This window comes from Barbus barbus (genome assembly GCF_936440315.1).
Source record: "Barbus barbus genome assembly, chromosome: 48".
Taxonomy (NCBI): Eukaryota; Metazoa; Chordata; class Actinopteri; order Cypriniformes; family Cyprinidae; genus Barbus; species Barbus barbus.
Window position 1 is genome coordinate 18014552 of NC_136726.1, and position 13382 is coordinate 18027933.

A 13382-nucleotide genomic window follows, 5' to 3' on the forward strand; every position below is an offset into this window, starting at 1 on the left:
GGGGACCTGGGGGAGTGAGACTGAGCTCCACATGCTCTCACGCTGGAGGCTGTGAATGTCACTGAACAGATGAAGAGTGTGTGCATGCATTGTCTCTTAAGCCTGCTTTCAACACCTTACCAAGCCCTGGCCATAACTAAAGCCAAATTCCTGCTGTGCAGGTAATTGTACAGTTCATTTAAATACATCTTAACGTGTTCCCTGTCATTTCCACGACCAATTTAAGAGCTGTCACAAGCGCGGATACGCTGATTCACAGTATAACACAAGCTGAACAGGCTGTTATAAGTCAAATTGACTTTCCCAACTTCCTGACTACTAGTCATTTCAAGGGCCTCCCACTGTCCACATACCTGCCACTCTTCACCACCACTATTGTAATGAGCATACCTTAGAAACGTGGATGTTCAGATGTGGAATGAAGAAAGAAAATGAGGAACAACTGGTTCTTATCACTGCAACTAAAAGGAATGAGTTTAGGGAGCAGTTCAGGAAAATGAATCCTCAACCTGAGAGTTGTGAACAGCTGCTGAACCCTTTCATTGGTAAAGAGATGGATTAATTAGCAGTGGAGTAATGCCATATGCTGTAGTTTTGCATTAATGTTGTACGTGGCTGTAGCTTCAGAAACCATTGACACCTTCTTTGTCTTAAAGGTCAGTAGTCATTTTGCACATCCTTTTATCTGAAGTGACTTTCTGCACATAAAAAATAAATATGGAAACGTTGCACCTCCAAGGGATTTTACCCACTACATTTTGATTATTTATTTCTTGAGAATCCTGCAAGCTGTACATCTGCCACTCCACTTCTTGTCCCCAAAAAGCATTTGATTATTTTTCTAGTACCCTTAAAGTATTCCACTTTCTCATTGGGCTAAACCAAAGACTGTGGTACTGAATGCCGAGGGCATTGTTTCAGAGAAGAGGAGTGTTGGGGATTTGCATTTGGAAGAGGATTCTAGCATTTGTGAGGGGTTAATTTGGGATTTGAGCAGCTTTCTTTGTCCCAACTACAGTTGGTGTTGTTTTTGGGATGTGCTTCGTTTATGTCTCGTGTGTGTGTGTGTGTGTATGTGTGTATGTGAATAACAGCTTAGCAGGCAGCTGATCAGCACACTTCAGTGACGCATTTTGCCCATCTCTCCCCACCTCTCTGCGTCTGCACACAAAAACACTCGTGATTGCTCCCGTCGCTGAGCACAGCTCTCAAAGGCCTCTCTACACTCATAGCTGCAGGTGGGGAAAATGGTGGCTGGTGTATTGTGGGCTGATTGCATTTGCCACAGTACATAGCATTGTTGATAGCATTGTCTTCTGTTTGTTTTGATAGCATTGTCTTCTGTTTGTTTTGAATGAGACAGGTCCTGGGATTGGGTACACAGAGCAAGTCTTTGGTTTCTGGGGTTCTGAGTGTGGTGTAAACTCTTGTTACGTGCCCCTCGTGTATCTTTCCTCCCATATTAATTCTTAGCATTTAGCTGAACACACCAGTACACATAAGACCCAAAAGGGAGCAATGATTTGGTGCAAAAATACTTAAGGAAATGTTTATGTGATGTTGAAAGATTCTTAAATGGCTCAAGAATGGTTTCAAATTCTAAAGTGTTTGAAACACCCACTGTGAAGCTGATGTAATCTAAATAGCATTATTATAACCTATCGAAACAGCACTGTGTGTCCAGCAGGGAAAACGATAAGATCTCAAATTAGAAGAGTTATTAACTTTCTAATGAAAATGTGGTATTTTGGCAGCTTTAAAAATATTTTGTGTTAAACACGTTAAGCTCTGTCGATTTTATCATCTCTAGCCTGCTGTTGATTACCAGAGAAAATGATTTCGACCACAGTTTCTCAAAACAAACAGAAAATGTATTTGTAGTGGAGGTCGTGATGCAATCTTTGCGTTTACTTCACAGACAGCCAGTTTTTAAGAAAAAATAAATAATAAAACAGCAAAACCTCTGCACAATTTGTTCGCATTTGATAATCAATAATAATAATTATTTCATTCAACATATGAAATTTTATCTTTTACTTTCTTGTGGTAGTTCAACTAAAAATGCTAATTCTGTCATCATTTACATATTTAGCCTTTATTCATTTTTTTATTCTATGTCACACAAAAGATATTTAGAAAATCTCTGTTGAAATGCCTTCTTTTCAAATATAAATTTTTGGGTGAATTATTTATTTAATAGCACACATTCTTTGAGTGCGTTTACATGCACCCTCTTAATGCGATTATGAAATTTTGACAATATTGCGATTAAACTTTACCTCATGTAAACGCAATACTTCGATCTAAATAATGCGATTTAAGCTCATATTCGATTTTAATCGAAATATACAGGCATGTAAACACCTTAATCGCAGTTTTGCCACTCTGGCCAAAGTGTGCATGCGCTTGTGACATACATGAATGACGTGACACGCACCTATAATAATACAGAGATTAGAAACGATGGAGGGGTAGAAAGCATCGCATTTCTGGGGAAACCACAACTCGCACCCTCCAGTCCCTGTTCCTTACCCTCATCCAGAAATGGCAAGTAGAACACGACGGCAGTGTATAGGCAAACAAATTCCATCACATTTCTAGGGCGCCGAAAAGGCATGGAAAACAACAACCATACAGAAGTGTTTTGAATTACATGAAAATAAATTAAAACAGTGGCCAGTAACACACTTGCTGAGTCCATGATTTGTGCTGAGCAGTGGGGTATGTGTATAATGGCAGTAAAAAAATAACCACAATTCTTAGCGAATAATAAGAATAATGGAAATTGCATGTAAACGGGAGTGAAGAGGTTTGCTCTTGACATGTAAACATCATAATGCGATTAAGTCCTTGCTCTGATTATTGGAAATAATCGCATTATTCGTGCGCATGTAAACGTAGTCTTTGTCTTATTGTTACCATTTGTGCACATTAAACATTTAAACATATTCTTTCATCTAAATACAATAACTTGCTTCGTCTCTGAAATAACTTTCCTTTTTGGCTAACGTATCCTCGCGATTTATTTTTCATCTGTATTTTTCCAGCACACCATTTGTCATGCATCTTCAATTCCTATAGAAACAACTTTTCATAATCCAATTATGGATTATGATGGGGAAAAAAATTACTCCAAGTTGTGAACACCGTTTCATCCACACTTTAATGTAGATGCAGATTATTGCATTTCATTTATTTACTGTGAAGTTGTTTTTCCTGTCTCCGGATTGACTCCACCCAATAGGAATGTTCATTTTAACCAGTTAACCGTTAACCGACCGATAAGAATTTTGACCGATTAATACAATCAGTTAAACAGTTTAAAGTCGCTTATTTATTTATTTATTTTTTTCAGTCATTTATCAAAATATTTTAAAAGGTTTGCTGCATGGTTAAAATAAGCTACGCGTATAAAAGTTGTTTAGAGAGAAAATAAAACAAAAATAAGTCGCCTATAAGTCGCATTTTATTATTTCATTCAGAAATAGGCCAGCGTGAATTACAAACATTATAATAAATACTATAAATATAGCTAGGCTATTTTAGTTGCTCTCACTCCACAACAAATCCTTTCAATTAACAGTAGACTATTTAGAAAAGAACAAGAATTAAAAATTTAAGACGCTATAGCTATATAAATGACAAACCAAAACAAATTAATTTAGGCTAAAACGAAACTGAAACCAATGTTGGGTCTCTCGTTTGACACAAAATCAAATGTTTCCGTATTCGCGATGTATTTGAATGCCAGAATATTATTTACCTTTTATGTAGGCCTACTTTACTTGCGTTCCAGTATCCGTTGATAACGCTTAACGGCACAGATTTTACTACATATTTAAACTGAGCAGTGTGTTTTTTTCCATATGTTTGACTGATTGTTTTTTATTATGATAATGAACAGGCTGCATTGCCAAGGTAGAATGATTAACTGGGTGGTGATGGCGCAGTGGCTAAGACACATGCCTTTGGTGTGAGAGACCCGGGTTCGAATCCACTGTGAGACACCAATGTGTCCCTGAGCAAGACACTTAACCCCCTAGTTGCTCCAGAGGCGTGCCACCTCTGACATATATAGCAATTGTAAGTCGCTTTGGATAAAAGCGTCAGATAAATAAATGTAAAAAAAAAATGTAAACTGTGTGCGCGCATGCGGCGCTGGTGCAATCACTTGATTTTTTTTCAGTGGAAAAACAGTGGAACAGTGGAAGCAACTACTCCTTTTAGTCATGAAAATAATCTGAATTGTAAAAGGTTTGCTTTTATTTGTGCACATTCATGCTTTTGTAAAATAAGCCTAAAAAAATAAGATGCAGCTTTCTGCCATCTGGTTTCCTTTCGTGCATCACAAAAATGAACCGAAACTCTGCATAGGCTACTTGTTGCACAGTTTTTCTTTCGTTTTCTTAAATTATTGTTTATTAGCGCCTAGATTTATTAGGCTATGTTTTTCTCCGCTCGCAGAAGCGCTTTAGGTGCGTGATGTGATAACTATGATGACCACGTGAATCCTCATGTTTGCTGCTTTTTGCGCATGTAAAATTTTTCCCTGGAAAACAAATGTTATTTTTTACGGGTCACAGACACTTATTCTTTCTCATTTAATTCAGTTCTAATTTTTTAATTCAGTTCTAAAATAATCTTGTTATAATCTTAACAGTTAATAATCGGTTAACGAGCGTCGGTTGTCGGTTCGGAAAAATAACCAAAATGAACATCCCTACACCCACATTTCTTTAATCTAAGTTAATCACAAGTCCCCAAATGCACACACTTCTCCTCCAAATCCCATCATCATTCACATATACAGATCTTTAATGACGAACTCTCACTGCCTGGGTGTCTGTTTATTTCCTACTCTCTTTCTATATACCTGCTGCCAAAATACTTCCAAAGGCTTTTCTCTCTGCCAACTTTTCAGAAATCATTACTCTAAGATGGCTGGAGAGCTAGGAAAAGTTGGACACCCTCCTCAAGGCTCTTAGTGCACTAAGAAAGAAATGCATATTGATGGACCAGCTCTGCAGTCACAAACATATACATACATCCACTCGAAGATGGAGTCAGGATGAGACAATATCTGAAAAGTCACGTCTATATGACAGCATGGGTGTTGAAATACAATCAGAGGTTTGTCGAGACAGTTTAGAACACAAATTTACCACAGAGACCTACGACAGCTGCAATCAAATGCAAACAAACACACAGGAATTGCACAAACAGAACACTTTTGCATTCCCCTTGAACTTCACTTTAACAGTTTTACTTGTATGCTACACTAACATCTTTCACCATGTTAAAAATAGTGTAGTGGATAAATTTAGTAGTAAGCAAATCTGTTTTTTTTTTTTTTTCGTTTTAATTTATTTGGACTCCTTTTTAATGGTTAAATAAAATTTTATTAATCAAAAAGCATGTCTAGCTAATTAAAATCATGAAACTTGAACAATTTAACATCAATTTATTAAAAGTTTAACAAAAATGACATGTTTAGGGCCAATGAAATGTTTTATTTGTTCCAACCTTATGTTTTATTGTTACCAAATTCTGTGTTTTGCATGTCTAATTATTTGAAAGCATAAAAACAAGTTTCATTTATTCTTACAATAGCCCTATATATTATTTTTTTTGCCTCAGAAATTCTGTGTTGTGTATTGCAATTTTTAAGGCATAAAACATTCATTTAATTTATCTTTTAATTAATGAAAATAATTAAAAAAAATGTTTTTGGGGAAAATAAAGGACATTTAATGTTACAATAAACATTGAAGACAGGGCTCGACATTAACGCTTTGTCCGCTTGTCCGGGACAAGTGAATGTTTTGAATGGGCAAGTGAAAAATAAATTTACTTTCCCAATCGGACAAGTAACTTGAAAATGTCAATACCAAAAACAATAATAACTGCCTTTATAAATAACTGCCTTTACTGTGATATAGCCTTTGTTATAGGGGTGTGCGATGTATATCGTTTGTGATAATATCGTAATTGTTGTTTTAACGATGTACGATTTGAGTGCACGTATACATTACTAAAGAAGTCTAGGTTAGACTAGCTCACGTGTGAGTGCGTTCTTTCACTGCATGATTCGGTGTTATATTGCATGAAGAATGATCAGAAAATTCAAGATATGGGGGCAGAAAATGTATATATTTATATAATTTCATATAGTTAATCAATATCACACGAAGATCGAGCACCGTTTTTTTTTGCTCTAAAAATCAGCATGATTACAAATGTGATTTTATACAACAGTTCAATAAACAAGAAGTTAATATTAAGAAACTTATGTTTGGATTCACCGCCGATACCCAAGCATGAATAAATTATTTATTTATTAGGGATGATGACGACGATCAACAGCACAAAACATGCCTAAACAGCGCGCGCACGCAAGGGAGAGAGCAACTGCCTGAATGACCGAGCGCGTCCTCCATTAGGTTAAGTCATATTCATGAAACAAATTAGTTTGCGATGTCCTAAGACAAGAGTAATGTTGTCGTAATATCCTAATAAATTTTCAGTGTTTAAGGGTAACATACTCCCTCATGACTGGTGTCAGTGCTATAAAGTAAAGCATCAGCCTCAGCTTTTTTTTTTTGAGGGGAGGGGAGGTTAACATTTTTGATTAAAGATTACGAGGGCACATGAATTGAAAAAATAATGAAGTGCACAGATAAATTATTTATAATAAACACTACAGTATTCCATTAAAAAATAAGAATTGTCACTTTTGATTTCATGCCGACTTCAAATGATTCAGTTCAATCGCAATGACTCACTTGTTAACAGTGACTTGATGCCACCTACTGGCGATTTTAATTTCACATTTACAGTATTTTTTAAATTTTTTAAATATTTTCAAATATCAGAATTCAATGTTTTATGTATCAAAACATTATTTATTCATTTGTAACTGCAGATTAAATGCATGCATGTCCCTCAGAGCTGCATTAAACAGTGGGTAAATATATCTATTCCACTTCAGATGCAGCTTGTTTCCTCTGCACTGCAAAGATGATTTTTTTTTTGGTAACAGCCCAAATGTCTTATTATACGAATTGATTGATTAAATTTAACTCTAATTAAAAAAAAATAAAATTTAAGTTTGAAAATGATGAAAATTCATATATATAAAAAGTTAATATTAACATTTTATTTTTAAGTTTACTATAAAATAATTGTATTTGTATTTAATACTCCCTTTTTATTTTAAAAATATAATAGTATTATCACACTTTACTATATACACTTTATTTTTTATTATTTTATTTAAAAAGAAAAATCTAACTAAATAAACCAAATGTGATATGCTCCCAAAATCTACTACATATACTCTATAAACGCTATACTATGTTTTGAATAACTACAATAAATAATTATGGTAACACTTTATTTTAGGGTCTCTTAACTAGTTGCTTATTAGCGTGCATATTATTAGAATATTAGTCATTTATTAGTACTAATTAAGCACATATTAATGCCTTATTCTACATGACATTATTCTACATCCCTAATCCTACCCAATACAACTAACTTACTAACTATTTATAAGCAGCAAATTATGAATTTATTGAAGGAAAAGTCGTAGTGAATAAGTGTTCCCTATTCTAAAGTGTTACTTATAATTATAATTAAATTAATTATATTTATAACTCAATTTAAATGTATTTTTTTTCTCTCTGGGCAAGTAACTTTTATACTCGGACAAGTAAATGACAAATTTGAAAAACCACATGAGAAAACCACATGAGAATGCTTAACGTCAATCCCTGGAAGAAATATTGTAGGATTGTCCCTTAAAAATAAGGTTTTAATAATTTTAGTAGTAGCCTATTACATACATTCTGCTGAACAATAGTAATGTTGGCTATTTCTGCCGCAATGACTTCAAGGTAAACCGAACTTTTATTTTGACGGGTTGGCGTGAATACCTGTACATTTCTGTGTTTATATGATAGGATAGTTTTACTCAAATGAAACGGTCACATGCTCATGAAGTGACTCTCAGAGCAGTTCTGGAGATGTTGTTCATGTATTTATGTCCTCATTAGTGAGACGGGAGACGCTAACATTACCAGAAGCGTCACTCGTGCTTCAGTACAAGTAGTAGACAAAACCGCTCGTCTGCGCCATTCATAACACAGAGACATGCAGAATTCATATTTAAATGGTCTTTTTGCGGCTTAATATTTACAAATACGAGTGGGAGTGTGCTCACTTGTGTATGCGCGTACGTTTGTGTCTGTGTGTGTTTGCGCATCGGGGTGGAACTCCACTGTGCACAATACAGAGAGTGCGACCATGTGATGTAGAGATCGAAATGACATGCCGTCATGTAAATAAGATAAAAAAACATAAGGCTATTTAGTTTGTTTAATAAAAGAACAAGGTAGTGACCTGTTCTATAGGAAAGGAAACTTTAAATGACTTCTGTTGTGATGTGGCGCTATTGAGAAAATCTAATTAAATAAAATTAACTTGACCTTCAAGGGGGGCTGGGGGGTGCCGATGGGGGGGCGGGCCGCCCCCCTAATATAATGGCAGGGGAAACACTGAAATCAGATGAATCTGTGGGCTAAGCATATTTACACGTGAACAAGTGTATTTACATATGGAGAAGTGAAGTGTTTTTATTAGCAATGGTGTACAGGAGTTAATATGCCAATAAACACACCTTCTGTTCTATTCTGTTGCGCTTCATTTATCTGTTTCTGAAGCAAGAATACGTCCTCTGTAAAAGGCCCCTTAGCCTGCTGCATTCTCTCTCAACATCTGATCCCTCCTGGCAGACTGGTAATAGAGGAGAATACAGGATTGCGCTGTTTGTTGCAGGGTCAAGTTTGCGTTGATCTGGTGCCGTGACCCGGAGCTTTCATTGCTTTTCAAGTCTGGGTTTTTGACACAGTTCACAGCTGATTTCAAGACCATTTGTTGATTTGAGATGATGAGGGGTATGAGATGAAGACATGTTAATTTTTAAGACTAATTATCCATCAGCCTCAAACGGCACTTCCTATAATCTTTAGATGATTCATCTGTTTTGTGTAGCCCGGAGCACTTGAGAGAAAACTTTTAGTTACAAAGCGCTTGATGAATAAGTTCTCCTTTTGCCAGCTCTGACAAGGAGAAGAGAATCTGTCTTACAGCTGGAGACGATGCTGTCTGAAGTTCTGCAGGAGGTCGATGGGAGATTGTTACGATCAGCAGAGATGATGGAACTTGAAATATCAAGTCTGGCGAGCTCAGTGTGACTCAAGGGAGTCAGTGTGGAGGAAAGAAAGTGAGAGCACTTATGCAGTGTTTGTGTGTGGTGTGTAGGGCTGATGAGTGTGTATGTGGTGTGTGTAGCTTCTTGAGCCGTCCAGCATCAGCCGGACAATTATAGGGTCTGAAAGCATTTTCACTTCTGTTGTGAAATATAACAGGTCACTGAAGGGAGAATTCAGTAAACGGTCAAGCCACCTTTGCATGCAGTATTTCAGCTACCTAGCATTCAGAACCTGTCCTCAAGATTTTGGCATACAGATTGTCTTTTTTGTGTTTGCCGTTACCCGAGTTGCATGATTTCTTTAGTCAGTTGCTTGCTAAAGCACCACAAAATGCGCTATTTGGGCACAATTCATTCTTAATTCCCCACAGACGGCAGTACTGTGTAGTTTCTACTTTCAGAGCAGAGATTTGACTTGGAATGTGCACTTGGAATTTATTTCCCATAAATAATACAGCAACCCAAAGCGACTGGAAACTCTGGATGTCTTCACACAGTGATGTCCTGATCAAGCAGCAGCATCATTTGCTTGGCAGGAGTTAAATTTCAGACTTGAAAAGGAATACATTTATTTCATTGCTTGTGAAAAGACCAAGAGCATTTCTTAAACGCAGCACAAAAAGATCAGTGTTTTATTAATAAGCTAGAGCTGGGCGATAAAACGATTTTATCGATTAACTCGAATGTGTAGTTTATGTCGACTTGTTTGAATGAAAATCGGTGTACTAAAATCGGTGAAAGACCTGTACTACAGAACTCCAATAAATACGAGATAGGAGATAAATATCAATACTTTCTCTCACAGTTATATCAATAGGTAATCATACTGGATATAAAATTGCGGGCATCATGGAGCCTCTATTATGCATGGCATTGAAACTGCTTTTGAATGCACAATGCCTTTTTAGTTTCACTTTCAAGATTGGCGATCGCACGTACTCTGTTTTTACTATAGAGCGGCAGTAGCCTACTTACCACACATTTTACAAGATTAGATGTTTGTCATGGTGCTCAGGATCTGCAAATCATTCGTCATTGTCCTCAGTCATCTCTCCTTACTCTATGTGGTAGGCTAAGTGAAATTTTATGTTCTGTAATGCAGTGTTTCCCATATATTGATTTATTTGTGGCGGCCTGCCACAATATCAAAACTGACCGCCACAAATAGATTTGTTTCAAAAAGCTTTGACTTAATAAGCAAGCGCTGCACATTTCAGAATCGAATCACGGTGCGGGTGTCTTTATATCACTGCATTTCTGAAGGAAACAGACTGTCTTCAGAAAATTTTGGATGTCATTTTCATTTCATCTTGCATAATGTCTGATAAAGCAGCATTTGTGAGCAGAGCTCTAATTTGTGTACAGCGTTAACGGGGAAACCTCTATTTCTCTGTGCTCTACAAGCGCCTCCTGCTGGCAGATAATTAATTTGCATATATGCAATCACAAATAAAGTGAAGTGAAGTGAAGTGAAGTGACATTCAGCCAAGTATGGTGACCCATACTCGGAATTCGTGCTCTGCATTTAACCCATCCAACGTGCACACACACAGCAGTGAACACACACACACACCGTGAACACACACCCGGAGCAGTGGGCAGCCATTTTATGCTGCAGCGCCCGGGGAGCAGTTGGGGGTTTGGTGCCTTGCTCAAGGGCACCTCAGTCGTGGTATTGAGGGTGGAGAGAGCGCTGTACATTCACTCCCCCCACCTACAATTCCTGCCGGCCCGAGACTCGAACCCACAACCTTTGAATTACAAGTTCAACTCTCTAACCATTAGGCCACGACTTCCAAGTCTGTGGGAAACACTGGTAATGTAACAGGCAATCGTTATTTGTTTTCTGTGCCTTTCTGAATATTGATTCACGATTCAGACCAAAGGGCATCACGTAATTTTATGTCTTATGTTAGGCCTACGTTACATTTTATGTTACGTTATTTTTAGGGCCGGGACTCGATTAAAAAAATTAATCTAATTAATTAGAGGCTTTGTAATTAATTAATCGAAATTAATCGCATTTTAATCGCATATAAATATTTGACCTGAGAACAGTGAGAAGTAAGTTTTTTTTATATGGATTTTTAAATTTCCCATCCACAGGGCCAACCAAAGCGGTCTCATCAGCTTCTTTGTCCATGTTCACTGTGGTTTGTTTTTGGCTGTTTCTCAATATGCGTTCTTCAGCGATCTTGTGTCCTTGTGTTCTCGTTCTACGTCATCATTAACCGTCGAATTTCAGTTCCAATTCTCAAGAACGCAAGTACAGAGGATGCATGAAAGTGCCCGGATATGTTCTTGAAACTGAGGATGCATCGAGTGCAGACTTGAGAGAATCGAGCCGTTAGAAATCCCAGAAAACGCTGTGGGTGGCCGGTGTACGGAAGCCTGTAAGCTTTAAAGTCGCTCTCACAAATACTTAACGGCTCTTCAAGTTGAAAGTAAACATTTATCATTTTGTTTTGGTTAATTTTAATAAAGTTATAAGACCCGGAGAAAGTCTGCATTTTTATTGGCATATTAAAATGAATCTTAACAGTAAAACATATAACGCTGTAAAATAAAACAATACAATTATATGAAAGTAATATCTATAATAGTATGAAATGTTTTAATAAGTTATGACATTTTGTAATATTGTTTGTTCATTGGCCGTTTCTTATGCTGAGACTATGCGGTCAGTTAAGCAGGAATGCAGTACATCTCAGTTCTCATAAGTGTGCGTTCTGTGTTCTCGCGTCCTTCCGAGTTCGTTCTTCCAAGGAAGCTTGGCAAGACCGGTCTCCACGAGAACGCTAGTTGGTGCTCCAGTATAATCGGTCCGCCGAAACTCATCCAGTGAGAAACGTTCCGCGGTGCAAAAATAAGTGCGATTAAAATGCGTTAAAAAAATTTAACGCGTTATTTTTGTGTAATTAATTAATCTAAATTAACGCGTTAAAGTCCCGGCCCTAGTTATTTTATGTTACATTTTCACTGTCTTTTTGGCTTGTTGTTTCTGAACGAACTTTAACCCCAAGGGGAGAAATCCAGATCAAATCCCAGAAGCGAAAATCAAAACAAAATAAAGTGAGGGCAGCGGCTATCAGTGAGCACTGAGTGTAAATAGCAATTAGATTCTATTTATACTAATAAGTGAAAATAGCTATTTTTATAGCTATGTTATACTATTTATACTATTGTCACCGATGGGTGATTTTCCCGTGGACCATGCCCCTTTTCTTCTGTCATATATAACAGCATGTGTTTATAGGCAGCTGTCCCTTTAAGACCGAATGCACGGATGAAATATAATGATACACATGCTATTTCTTTCTAACTTGTTCACTGAAGATAAGTGACTGCGTTATCGAGAATGATTGTTGAGACGTCCATTTTCACATAATTCTGTATGTATGCGTCTGTTCAAACACAAGGAAATGCGAATGAAGAATGAACTTGGTGTTCGCGCGCGCTTATAAATCTGTGCGCGGGCGCCGTGTCCGGCAGCTGTGGCCACAGATATCAGCGCACGGACAGTGAAATGAGTTCTATTCGCCTCGTCTTGCACTGGAATGGCTTAAAATCACTCTGTGTAAATTGACAAGATAAAACGCATACAAATGATAAACGTTCACTCTATGATGGTTCATTTTTGCAATTAGTCTGTTAATCACATGCGAACCGAACCTTGAGGTCTGGTCCGTACGGACCACGGATCAACTGCGATCAGTTTCACAACTACTGTGTAATGTTGGAGGTTGAATCGAATCGTTATACATAACGTACACCACTACTATGATTACACTTAAGTTTGCTCTATATTATACTCCCCTTTTAATAATTAGTGTGTGACTAACGTCTCCTCCACTATAAATTACCAGACTGTAAATGAATCGAGTGACGTCACTGAAAAGCTGCAGCCGTGGCGGGGATGATTTTTGGTGTGGCGGGCCGCCACGCCAAGGTGCTCTCTGTCTTCTCCATCGCCACGATCTGCTTTTAGTAACGCGTCACTAAAATGAACTGTAACTCAGCAAATACTCAACACAGAAACATGGGTTATATCTATAGAAAGCCTGAAGTGTCTACTTTCAAATTAAGTAAGTCATATTGAAAACAAATGTTC

The 13382-nt window shown here is 37.2% G+C and overlaps 1 protein-coding gene across 2 annotated transcripts in view; it reads left to right on the forward strand.

Moving 5' to 3' along the window:
* Positions 1 to 13382, forward strand: part of LOC306866975 (furin-1-like) — a 108601-nt gene that overhangs the window by 16914 nt on the left and 78305 nt on the right. The gene's annotated exons all lie outside the window — the stretch shown is intronic.